At 37.2% G+C, this 12,500-nt stretch overlaps 1 protein-coding gene across 1 annotated transcript in view; it reads left to right on the forward strand.

Moving 5' to 3' along the window:
• The first annotated feature begins 12,177 nt into the window (after nucleotides 1-12,177).
• The window catches only part of ormdl3 (ORMDL sphingolipid biosynthesis regulator 3), an 8,266-nt gene continuing 7,943 nt past the window's right edge, over nucleotides 12,178-12,500 (forward strand). Inside the window, exon 1 of the mRNA XM_060894472.1 lies at nucleotides 12,178-12,500. This exon is cut by the window's right edge and continues 2 nt beyond it. The gene's annotated coding sequence lies outside the window, so the exon portion shown is untranslated.

The following is a 12,500-nucleotide window of genomic DNA, read 5'->3' on the forward strand; positions in this document are numbered from 1 at the left end:
CAGCACCCCGTATGAAGACGAGACACACAAAGGGAACACAATAAAGCAATAAAAGGTGGTGGCAGGGCCAGGCATGCGGTGATATATGCCCCAGTGGCCCAAAGGCAGCACATTTTACATAAACGCTATTGTCATTCGGGTGGGCTGACTCGCAGACGGCACGACGCAGCACTTAAAAGACGGCGTTACATTGTGAAACAAGTCTGTGACTCGAGTTCGTCCTCATTAAGCGCCGAGAAGGGAGAAAAAAATGTAGTTTCCACTTGTTATAGACAGGAAGATCTATAACCCCTTAATGAGGCCTGGGGTTGGTGGAGGGATGCAAAGGGCATGACAGGTTTGTGAAACATAAGACATTATTAGATTGTGTTATAACTGATGTAACGTCATTTGGGCCTGTGAATTTTATTTAATATCAAAACATCAGGTACATGATGAGCGCTTTCTTAAAAAGAGCTAATAAACCAGACAGAAATCTTTGGCATCCCTCAGGGCAACATGCTGATATCTCGTCATTCTGAACCCACAAATATTCCTGAAAATTTTACAACTGGCCCAGGAGAGATAACAGCCTGAAATATTTCAACTATGCAGACAAATGACACGCTTCTTCAGTTGGTCCTGAAAGGTTCTATTAGGGCTAAATAAATCAGTACATTTAGCTTAATATTTAACTATAACATGCTTTATTATTCATCAGGCTCCAAAGCTAGATGTTCTGGCATCCCTCAGGGTGACATGCTCAGTCCTTTTTAATTTGAACTCAAAATTGTGTTTGGAATTAAAAATCTTTTATAATTCATCCACCAGAGACACAAATGGGAACTAATATAATAGAAAGGTTTAGAATTTAAAACTACAACAAGAAGCTTTTTCCTTTTTTTTAAAAAAAAAATCATGCTAATTATCTTTCAAAAAAGTATACCAAGAGTAAAATAATTAATAGTTGTACATAAATAGTCAATAATTATGTCAAAAAGTGAATCTTGGTTAATATTTTATTTAGGCTAATCTTCCGAACTAGCCTGCTAACTTTCCCTACTAGATTTTTTCGATATTCCTCAGGATGACATTCTGAGTCCTCTTTCATTCGAACCCTGAATTGTGTTTGAAAATCTTTTACAATTCATCCAAAAACCGATAGATCGTGTAATATGAAACAAAACAAAAAAAAAAAGAGCAAGTTTGTCCGTTTTCAAGGAAGTGCAACCCTACAAACTCCGCCGTCCTGAAATTTCTGAAGTCTTCTTCCGTATTCTTCTAGAAACTGTTACCACAGCGGTTAAAAGCTTTATTTGTTAATAAATAAATTTGATTGTAATTATGTCGAGTGTTTGCTGTTCACTTCCACTCCGTGAGCGATCTGTTGCTATAGAAACATGAACGTATTTGAACGAGCGCATTAATATAACCCTGTGATTTGCCTTGCCAATCCAATCCCAGGTCCAACAACAGAAAGAAGAAACTAAGAGCATTAACTGTCCGAAGAACCGCTCAGGAACTTTTCTTTTCCCCCGTGAATGTACCGTTGTGTGTATGCTGACGAGAAGAATGAGGATCTGATTGAATTCATTAAGCCAGCAAAGTGCAGTCTTATCACTGCTGTGATAGCGTAAACATCCTGAAAGCACACAGATCTTCTTTAGGTGATATCCTAAATGCAAATCCCAAGCTTCCAGGTTTGGATAATTGTGCTGTTCTTCTCTGGTCCACTCTGTGGCTTTAGACTAACCCTCTGTGGTTAAGTCTCCAGCAGGGAGCCGGAGGATTTCAGACTCACTCTCTCAGCAGGGAGATGTGCTGTGTGTTGGATCAGGAGAGAGGGAAAGCTCTGACCACAGTCTAGAGGTCACTTTCCCAGTGCCCCACATTCTTCTCCCTATAGCCTTTATTCTTCACATCAAAAGGTCCTGCACTATAGCTGCCTGTGGCTCAGCTTCTGCCATGGGGGGCCATCCATTCGCAGATCTGCCATGGCTGTTGGTGGACACTGCCCTTTCGTGCCCTCGTGAGACCATTTTTTTCTGGCTTCCTTTTGATCGCGGAGGTTTTTAGTCTTTTTTTTTTGGAGTTAGGAGAAACGTTACTCTTTCAGGATAACCTGAGAATCTTAAAGCATCAAAGTGTACAAGAGAAACCACAAAAATCCCGTCTCCCGAAGCGTCTCGGTGGCGAGGCTTAACGTCACAGAGATGTTCCATGGATGTACCGGTTCTTCTTAACCAAACAATGAGTTAAGATCGGACAAAAGCAGAGACGCATATACCAGAGATCTTTAAGTAGCGTTAACATGAGATCATCTGAGGAGATCATAAAATCTTAAAGTGTCAAACTGATCTAATATTTCTTATACTGGTCTTAGAATAAAGCCAAAAATATGATTATTAAACCTATTTATAGGTTTATTTAACAAAAAATATAGTTCAGAAGTTTGATTCCTTTACAGAAATTTGCTAACATTTACTTTTAGCCAGAAGGCTATTTTATTCATTTATACCTTTATTGATTGTTGCCGACATCTGTGAATCAGTTTAATACTTGTAGCTATGTACAGTTTGTTTGTCACTTTTCAGCTCTTCTAAAATTCGTTCATTAGACAAAAGCTCATGTTAGTGAAAAATTGAAAAGCTCTGACATCGGAGACTCCTTCCATTTTATGGATGTGGAATAAACGTCTTCCCTTTTCTAACTATAAAGTAACATCATTACGGGCAGAGCTGATGTTATTATAAAATTCTTTCAGAATGCTAACCCTTCTGACCAAACAGAGTCTAGCACTCTGTGTAACTAGCATCAATACAGAGTTAAGAAGTTCGGTGCTCAAATCCGAATGGCTAGGCCGTATTCATCCCTGTGACCATATCAGTTCTGTAATAAATTCTTCGGGTTTTAAACTTCTACACTTGTACACGCTGTACAGTACCTCCAACTTTGCCTGGTATGTTGCTTAGCAACAAAAGCTTACCAATAAATTTAATGATTTACTGAACACCTCTATGATTTTATTATATGGATTATGCTGTAATCACTGTAGCACGGAATATTGCTTTCCTCTAGATGAGATCCCCAAAATGGCTTTGTAATGTTTGTAAGGCTGTCCGAAACAAACGTTCCGTAATTATGGCGCTGTACAATTGAATGTACAGAGATCGGGCGCTTCGGTCACCTAACACCAAGCGTTACAGTGACGACCGGTGTCCTTTTTGCATAGAGGGAATGTGATAGTGAGTTTAACAAATTGTCGGAGGAAGGGAACGGTCTGCAGTCGGCACAACGTCAGATCCGCATTTCCCCTTTCAAGACTGCGAGCGTGAGCATGAGCTTGATGAACTGTCTATAAATGAACTGCCTTTAAGAATCACGCACGCAGAATCGCGTCCCAGCCGGAGACAAGAACCCTTGAGATTAATTTCTTCAAGTCTTGATCCTTTGTAACATGAAGGAAGTGTTGATTCTCGTATCAATTGCGCTTAATGAATTGCAGGGGAGTGGGCACTACGGCATGGAAATGAGGAGCAGTAGCTGATCTCTCAGAGCCTGTCAATGGGAATAAAGAGATGGGGCTGGATCTTTGACCCGAAGGTCAGGAGTCCCTCATCCTCCCTCATTTAGCTGTGTTTGCGGACACTCCTGCTTTTTATTAGGTGATGGGTAATACATCACCCTCATCCAGCCCCCACGACATGACAAAGCCACGAGTTTGGATAAGTCTAGTAGCCGCAAGAGTGAACACATCCGTTACTGCTTTGTGGAGACGTGGACAATCGGAGCACGCCGTAATTAATTCTGACTATCGGTGCTCATTCGAATAATGTTTATTTTTTTTATCTTGATATATAATGAGTTAGACGAGTTACGTAATGCCTGTGGAGATCTACACTAACGTTTGAGTTACCTCAGACTCACTGTGAGTGAGTGTGTGTGTTTTGGTATCTGCATGCACGCAGGAGGGCAGCGACACACTGAGGACCCCCGTGGTGCGGGTTTCTAAGGCGACCCGAGGAAGGCCGTAACCAGGTCCAGCTCTTTCTCAGGCCTCTCTGTCTCTCTCTCAGGAGCCCCATCAGCTCAGCCACAATGAGTGACATGTCTAGAGCCTCCCTCCCAAAGCCCCTCACACACACACTCAATCCGGACAGTGTGACCGGACACAGGCAACCAATAAAACCTGGATTAGTAGGGCATCCACACACTGCACTACAGCGAGAAAGTTTCTTAACCCGCCCGACCCGCCCTCTCCTCACACATGGCTTTTCTCTCTTTCATTCTCTCAATCTCTCAGTCTTTTGTATTTATCCCGCTCCCCTCCTCTTCCTCTGACCCTCTTTTTCCTAGAAGAATTTCATTATTTGTTATTTCCACATTTGGGATAAAGAAAATCCCATGAATCAGCTTGTTCCTGGAGTTGTATGGGAAGTCTGTGATGTTAATACTCTGGACCTTTAATCCACCTCTCTCTTTTAGAATCAGTAGCCTCTGATATACTATATACACCGCCAGGATAAATAGATACGTACTTACGCTTATTGGCCATTTTATTAGGTCTATCAACATATAGCCGACGTATTTCTGTACACAGATACTGACCTCTAGAACTGACCAGAGGTTCACACTCTTATAACTTATCCATCTACAGAAAGGACCACCAGTGATGAGAGAAACGTTTGGATGTTCGAATAAATTATGTCAGGTTTGTTGATTGACCTTAGACATATGGTAGAGGCATGAAGATGTCTTTTCTTAAGGCTTAATTTGAGCTATCTTATGAAACGTTTTTTTAAGCCTACAAGACATTTTGCAAGCTAATATAATTAACAATTAAACCATAATGAATTGTGATTGGTTACTTAACTTGTTACACCCGATGTGACTAAACTTATCAAATCCTGGATCTGGATTATGATGTCTTGTGGATTTTACACATTAGAAATAATGAACATTTATGATCTGATAAACCGCTTAAGAAATTTTGATCTAATCTTAAAATGATTCTGATCTTTTGCTCATTTATGTAGTGTGTTGATGTTGTAAACCTTTTTTCATCTAAGTATTAAATTATTTTATTTTTTGTTTTAAATCTAAATGAAATAAGAAAATAATAATAATAATAATAATAATAATAATAATAACAATAATTTCCAAAAATATGATAAAATGGCTAGTGAGTCAATATTTATGAATCAATGAAAATATTAAATTCTTTTGAGATATGAGTTAAAAAAAATACCCTACTGAAAAAAACTTTTCTTTCTTTATTAAACAAACAAACAAACAAACAAACAAACAAACAAACAAACAAATAAATAAATAATTATGGAATACATAACCCCCCCCTTTTTAAATACTGCTGTAATTTTAATTCCAAATGAAAGTCCTTGCATTAAACTTTATTTGTCCATTAATATCTTATAATTTTCCTGTAAACACAGGAGCATATATTTGTATAGTGTGTAAAAAAAAAGGACCTAATATTGTCCAAATATTATCTAATACCCGGTCAAATAAGTGTATAAAGAATACCAGTTAATATTGAAAAGATTTTAATAAATAAAATCTTTTTTTTTTCTATTTATATGTATATATTTGGAATTCATAATAATAAAAAAATCACATTTTAATTTGCATGTTATTATGCAATAAAATTCCTGATATTGTTAAATCCGAAAATGCAGTTTCTGGAAAATGTACAGCCTTCATTTCCGCATCTCAGCTTTAACCTGTACATAAATATATAAATAAATAAATAAATATCTAATAATCTTTTCTAAATCGTGTGTTTAGTTTAATGATCTTGTTTCTATTTCTACGTTTCTGAATGTCATTTATATATTTATTGTTTTGTTCAATAATTAGTTCTCATACTAAGTACTGAAGTCTATCTGCAGACAAAGCAACTTTTTGTGTGGTGTTAATTCAGAGTGCCTAAATGAGTTAAATTAGCTAGCACGCCTCCCGATAGGCTGCAAAAAAGCATTCGGAGCCGTTTGCAGGCTCCTGTCCCAGCAACATGTCCTGGAAATGGGGGCATTTGTATAATATCACTGCTTTTGTCTGTACTTTGTAAGCCGGGGACAAAAAACCCAGACAAGTCCCTCCTCCTCCTCCTCCTCCTCCCTTCACTTGGACCCCCAAACAAACCTTTTTCATTAGAGCAGCAAACACTTTCTCCTTCAATAGCTCAATGCTCAGCATCAAGCCTTCCATTGGGGAGCGCAGCATCTCCACAGGCTCTGGGCTCTTCAGGCCGCTGCTCTCCTCTCAGGACACACAGCTCGCTTAATTAAACCTCACTTAAGCCGGACAATAAGCTTTCAAGCAGGTCCCGGCTTGGCGGGTCTCTCCGTAGGGCCGGCCCCGGTATTCATGACCCTTGTAAAAAAGCAGATAGAGAGAGAGAGAGAGAGAGAGAGAGAGAGAGAGAGAGAGGTCGGGGGTATTACGTACCAGAGACTTTGTTCACACAAGATGTAGAGTCAACAGCCACCCCCTCGCCATCTTGCTCCTAATAACCACCTTTAGAAATAACCCCCCCACCTTTCCACCCTCCCCAAAGCACAATGCCCATGCTGCTCCCCTCCTTTCGCTCTCAGCCACCCTCCGGGACAATGCCCCAGGCCCCACAGTCCTCCCCAACACCCTCAGCCTCCTAACAGACACTTCTTTTATTGAAATTCTTTGGTGTCCTAATCCTCAGCTTCCTCCGTCGTACAACAATGGAGTCTCGGGGCTTCAGCCTTTTCCAGCGGGGCTATCATCAGACAGGACCTGGGTCACAAAGTCCTTCGCTCCTCTCCTTTTCCTCTGTCCTCCTGGCACTCATGCTCTCTCATCTCCTCCCAGCACACTACACACCTTAGTGAGAACTAGTAAAGAGGATATATGGAGAGGATGTCACAGGACAATTCTGATCTAAAATTAAGGTGTGAAAGCGGCACGTCGCTGTGCTTAGCTTATTGTTTCAGGGTCTAGTCAAGGAAAGGAAATTGCACGGAAAGTCGTCACACTTGTTCGGCCCAGGATGCTGGACTCTATCCAGCGTTTCTCGGTCACAGACTGTTCATGGACTTGACTTGTTACTATTTAAGTTGTCTAGTTAACATTCGTTTGTAGTACAGAATAAAACAAAGACCAAGAAACATCTTTATGACTTTATCTTTAACAACAACAACAGAGTCTGTCAGCTTATATTACTAACATTAGCTCACCTTGATATCTATCTATCTATCTATCTATCTATCTATCTATCTATCTATCTATCTATCTATCTGTCTGTCTGTCTGTCTATCTATCTATCTATCTATCTATCTATCTATCTATCTATCTATCTATCTATCTATCTAACATATTTGCTTGTACAGTAGTTAGCATTTGTCATGACTAGCAAACTAACTTCTGAACATATAACATAATACATATCGTAATGTATTTTAGCAGGAGAAAAACTAGCAAATTATGACCACGAATATCAGGAACTTCAGCTAGCTGACTTATACAGCTAGCAAGCTAACTGCTAATACACACACTGGCTCACATTGTCACACGACATGAAGCCACAAAGTCATTGCCATTTTCTCAGTAATTAGTTTAGCAGAAGTCCAGTTTGCCAAAATATAACACCTCCAACACGAATATTATCTACGTCAGCTAACTAGTTTAAGGTTTGCGGTTAAAAGCTTCCAGCTTCTGTTTCATCCGCTAATCTCGGCGAGACAAATGCGATAAAACGACGTTAGGAACATCCCTGCAGCTTTATCTTCAAATACAACATCAGAATATATAAAAATATTGTGCGTTAATACGTTAATACTATATTTTTTAGGTTTTACAACACAAGATGCTTTCATTTTACTTGTATTATTTAAATGTATTTTTCAAGCAAGCTAAGTGCAGTTAATTATAGCTGTAGAAGTGACTGAGAGAACTCAAAGTGTCTTGATATGAGAAAATAATGACAAACCGGACAAGACCAGAGTGTTAATGAGACTATTAATAGTTTTGGTTATTAATTACCTCTATGAAGTTTTTCACGTGGTATTATAATGAGTAATATAATAATACTACTTGAAGGTGGAGTTTATTGTGTTTAAAACTGCACGTGTGAGATTATTTAAGCACCTGACATCATGTGACAACTGAAATGTATTTCTAATAAAAACAAAACAAAAAATTCTTCACATTTTCACATCTGAAAAATGAAAGGATTTCCTCACGTGCGAAAGTAAATGAGTCATGTTTAAATAAAAGCACGTGCGCGGACGACACAATTATTAGCGCGTGCATAAAACGAACAAAACTATTATATACAATAAACATACACTACAAGTGTCACATAACCTGAAGCGTCTGAACACACGTGCCGTAGCCTAGTGGTTAAGGTGTTGTGCTACCAATCAGAAGGTTGTGAGTTTGAATCCCAAGTCCACCAAGCTGCCATTGTTGGGCCCCTGAGCAAGGCCCTTAACCCTCAATTGCTCAGTTGTATAAAAAAGAAAAAGTTGAGATAATGTAAGTCGCTCAGGATAAGGGCGTGTGCCAAGTGCTGGAAATGTGCACACGTGTAAATCTCACGTGAGTGTTGGGATATATAAGTGCTCGGTATTAATCCCAATCTGATGTACAGTAATCTCGTCCTTTTTCCTTTTCATCCTGAGCTGTGTAAGTATTTCATTATACTGCATTACCATAAAATAAGCAGCCACACTTGCTGTGGTGATAGCGGCATCTGCTGGCCGTTTATAGCCATCACACACGTTGACGAATTCTCGATTCTGATTGGTCAGAAGGTGCCGATTCCTTTTTTATAACGACTGCTTATAATCGATTTTATAGCAACAGCTCGTTTAAAGGATCTTGTACTATGGACGCCTAACATAATCTAATCTTAGCAATAAATCGATTGTAAATAAAAATTAAAATACTTATTTATTAAGAAATACATAATTATTGTTTTTCATTAAACAGTAAAATCAATTAAAATAATATGCATATTTTTATTAAATAGGAAAAAAATATTAAAATAATATTCATGTTTTAAAAATATATTTTTTAAATAATAATTTATTACTTTTTTGTGGTAGGAGAAATTTTAGGGATTTATCACTTAGAGAAGGAGTCTCCAGTGTCAGTGCTTTGTAATAGTTCTAGGCGAAGATGCAACTTTTTTCACCATCTTTATGAGCAACTTTACACTTTGTCAATAACAAACAGCATTTTTTTAATGAGAAAAAGCAGTAACAACTAACTTGGCTAAGTGCTAGCGTTTTTCCTGGATGTTCTGTAACACTAAATATAACTATAAAAAAAAATAATAATAAAAATATTCTAATACAGCTATTATTTCTAATGTGACAAGTTCAGTAACACAGAGACTTAAATAAATTAAGATTAATCATTTTAATCATGATGTTAAGGCGAAGGTTGAAGAGCGACATATTGCAACATATAAGAAAAGAAAAGAAAAGACTTTTTTATAATTATAAAAATAAAGGGCTGATGGTTGAATCTGTGTGGAAGAGTAAAAACTAGAGCTGAAACTCTTGCATGCTTATTATTAGAGCTTTATTATCAGTAAGAGAAGCTGAAGTTCTGCTGAACTCTGACTCATATTTCTATTTTAAACAGACATGTAAAGTTGATTCAAAACACAACAGAACCCTGCTACTGAATACACTTAACAATCATCTAAACAGAAGGATCACATGAAGGATCTGTACCTACATTGTGCTATTTGGTTAAAGACTATCTATCTATCTATCTATCTATCTATCTATCTATCTATCTATCTATCTATCTATCTATCTATCTATCTATCTATCTATCTATCTATCTATCTATCTATCTATCTATCTATCTATCTATCTATCTATCTATCCATTCATTCATTCATCTTCTACCGCTTATCCGAACTACCTCGGGTCACGGGGAGCCTGTGCCTATCTCAGGCGTCATCGGGCATCAAGGCAGGATACACCCTGGACGGAGTGCCAACCCATCGCAGGGCTCTATCTATCTATCTATCTATCTATCTTTCTATCTATCTATCTATCTATCTTTCTATCTATCTATCTATCTATCTATCTATCTATCTATCTATCTATCTATCTATCTATCTATCTATGTCTTCACAGGGCTCTATCTATCTATCTATCTATCTATCTATCTATCTATCTATCTATCTATCTATCTATCTATCTATCTATCTATCTATCTATCTATGTCTTCACAGGGCTCTATCTATCTATCTATCTATCTATCTATCTATCTATCTATCTATCTATCTATCTATCTATCTATCTATCTATGTCTGACTCTATCTATCTATCTATCTATCTATCTATCTATCTATCTATCTATCTATCTATCTATCTATCTATGTCTGACTCTATCTATCTATCTATCTATCTATCTATCTATCTATCTATCTATCTATCTATCTATCTATCTATCTATCTATCTATGTCTCACTCTATCTATCTATCTATCTATCTATCTATCTATCTATCTATCTATCTATCTATCTATCTATCTATCTATCTATCTATGTCTTCACAGGGCTCTATCTATCTATCTATCTATCTATCTATCTATCTATCTATCTATCTATCTATCTATCTATCTATCTATCTATCTATGTCTGACTCTATCTATCTATCTATCTATCTATCTATCTATCTATCTATCTATCTATCTATCTATCTATCTATCTATCTATGTCTGACTCTATCTATCTATCTATCTATCTATCTATCTATGTCTGACTCTATCTATCTATCTATCTATCTATCTATCTATCTATCTATCTATCTATCTATCTATCTATCTATCTATCTATGTCTGACTCTATCTATCTATCTATCTATCTATCTATCTATCTATCTATCTATCTATCTATCTATCTATCTATCTATCTATCTATCTATCTATGTCTGACTCTATCTATCTATCTATCTATCTATCTATCTATCTATCTATCTATCTATCTATCTATCTATCTATCTATCTATCTATCTATCTGGCAGGTGTTTCATCATTGCCTGCATTGCTATTATTGTTCCCACGTGTGTTGGGCTTGTGGTCTTGTTTACCTTGATGTCCTGATCTCTCTCTCTCTCTCTCTCTCTCTCTCTCTCTCTCTCACACACACACACACACACACACACACACACACACACACACACACACACAATATATATATACAGTATAGTGGAATCTATGTTTGAACAGTTCACACCCATTTCCCCCAAGCTCTGCCCCCTGGGTTTTTCAGAGGCCTGCAGTGTCTATAAATGACTATGAGGAAGCCACAAAAACACAAACAAGGTTTCATTATAAGATTTCTCGGCCACGATTCACATCCTACGCCGTTATATTAACCGTTATCATTTTCTACAGATATTGCAGAATATTTGTACAATTAAATAAGAAATTTTAAAAATGATCAATTGCACCTTTATCCATGTTATCAGTCCTTTTATCATCTTTGTGCATAAAGTTTTTTTTTTTTTTTCCTATTTAACAATTTCTCTTTCTTCAAAAATTTCTTCAGTTCTGGTTACCAAGGAAACGGCTCAGAGAAGAGCAGGGAAAGGAAGTTCAGTGGCAGCATCGCTGGAAATAATCGTTTAACGTCTTCTATTTTCTTTTTTTCTATTATTTATTATTTATTTAAACCTGTTATTATTTAAACCTATGTTAGAAATAGCAAGCTTTAGAATTTCACTGCTTGGTGAGATTTTTTGTTATAAATAAATGATCTCCTAAAAATAAATAAATAAATAAATAAATACAGATTTTCATATTTGAGCATTAAAACTCTAGAGTATGGAAAAAATATGAAAAATAAAAATATACACAGTAAAAAAAAAGATTCTGCAAGACTAAAAGCAAAATCTATATTTTTCAACATGCACGTTTTAAAAATCTATCCTCAGCACTTTAAATTCCTACAAAATAAAAAAACAAAAAATGTAAATCTATTTCTAATATACTACATAATAAATAAGACTACATTTCCCACTCGGATCGTGTGACGTAATCAGGGGGCGTTATACGTTAATAGCAAATACCCAACGCCTCCTCCGCTGATTGGCTCGCGTTTGGCAACGTGACTGCTTTGAGCCAATTAGAATTGAGCTTTATTCCCACCCTAAGATCAAATTCCTCTTTTCGTAACCCTGAGCCCAGGAAATGATGACGCTCAGCTGTGAAGTGTTGCCGTGTTGTCAGCTGCTGCTAGTAGAGGAACTCACGCCACTGTGACACGTTTTCTCCTCTTTTAATGCCGCAATTAACTCCCTCCATCCATCTTTACTATTGCTGTCGTTAGAGGAAAGCGTCGCCATGGAAACCGCATGTAGAGTCAGGATGAAGTCGTGCAGCCGAACCTGAGACTCTCCAAAAGAATCAACAAATAATAAACATCGTTAGAAAACTGTTCTGTGGGCAAAATTATGAGTTGAATTCACGCTCTGATTATTTTAATCTCCAGAAGTCAGATCTGT

This window comes from Tachysurus vachellii, chromosome 2 (assembly GCF_030014155.1).
Source record: "Tachysurus vachellii isolate PV-2020 chromosome 2, HZAU_Pvac_v1, whole genome shotgun sequence".
Classification (NCBI taxonomy): Eukaryota; Metazoa; Chordata; class Actinopteri; order Siluriformes; family Bagridae; genus Tachysurus; species Tachysurus vachellii.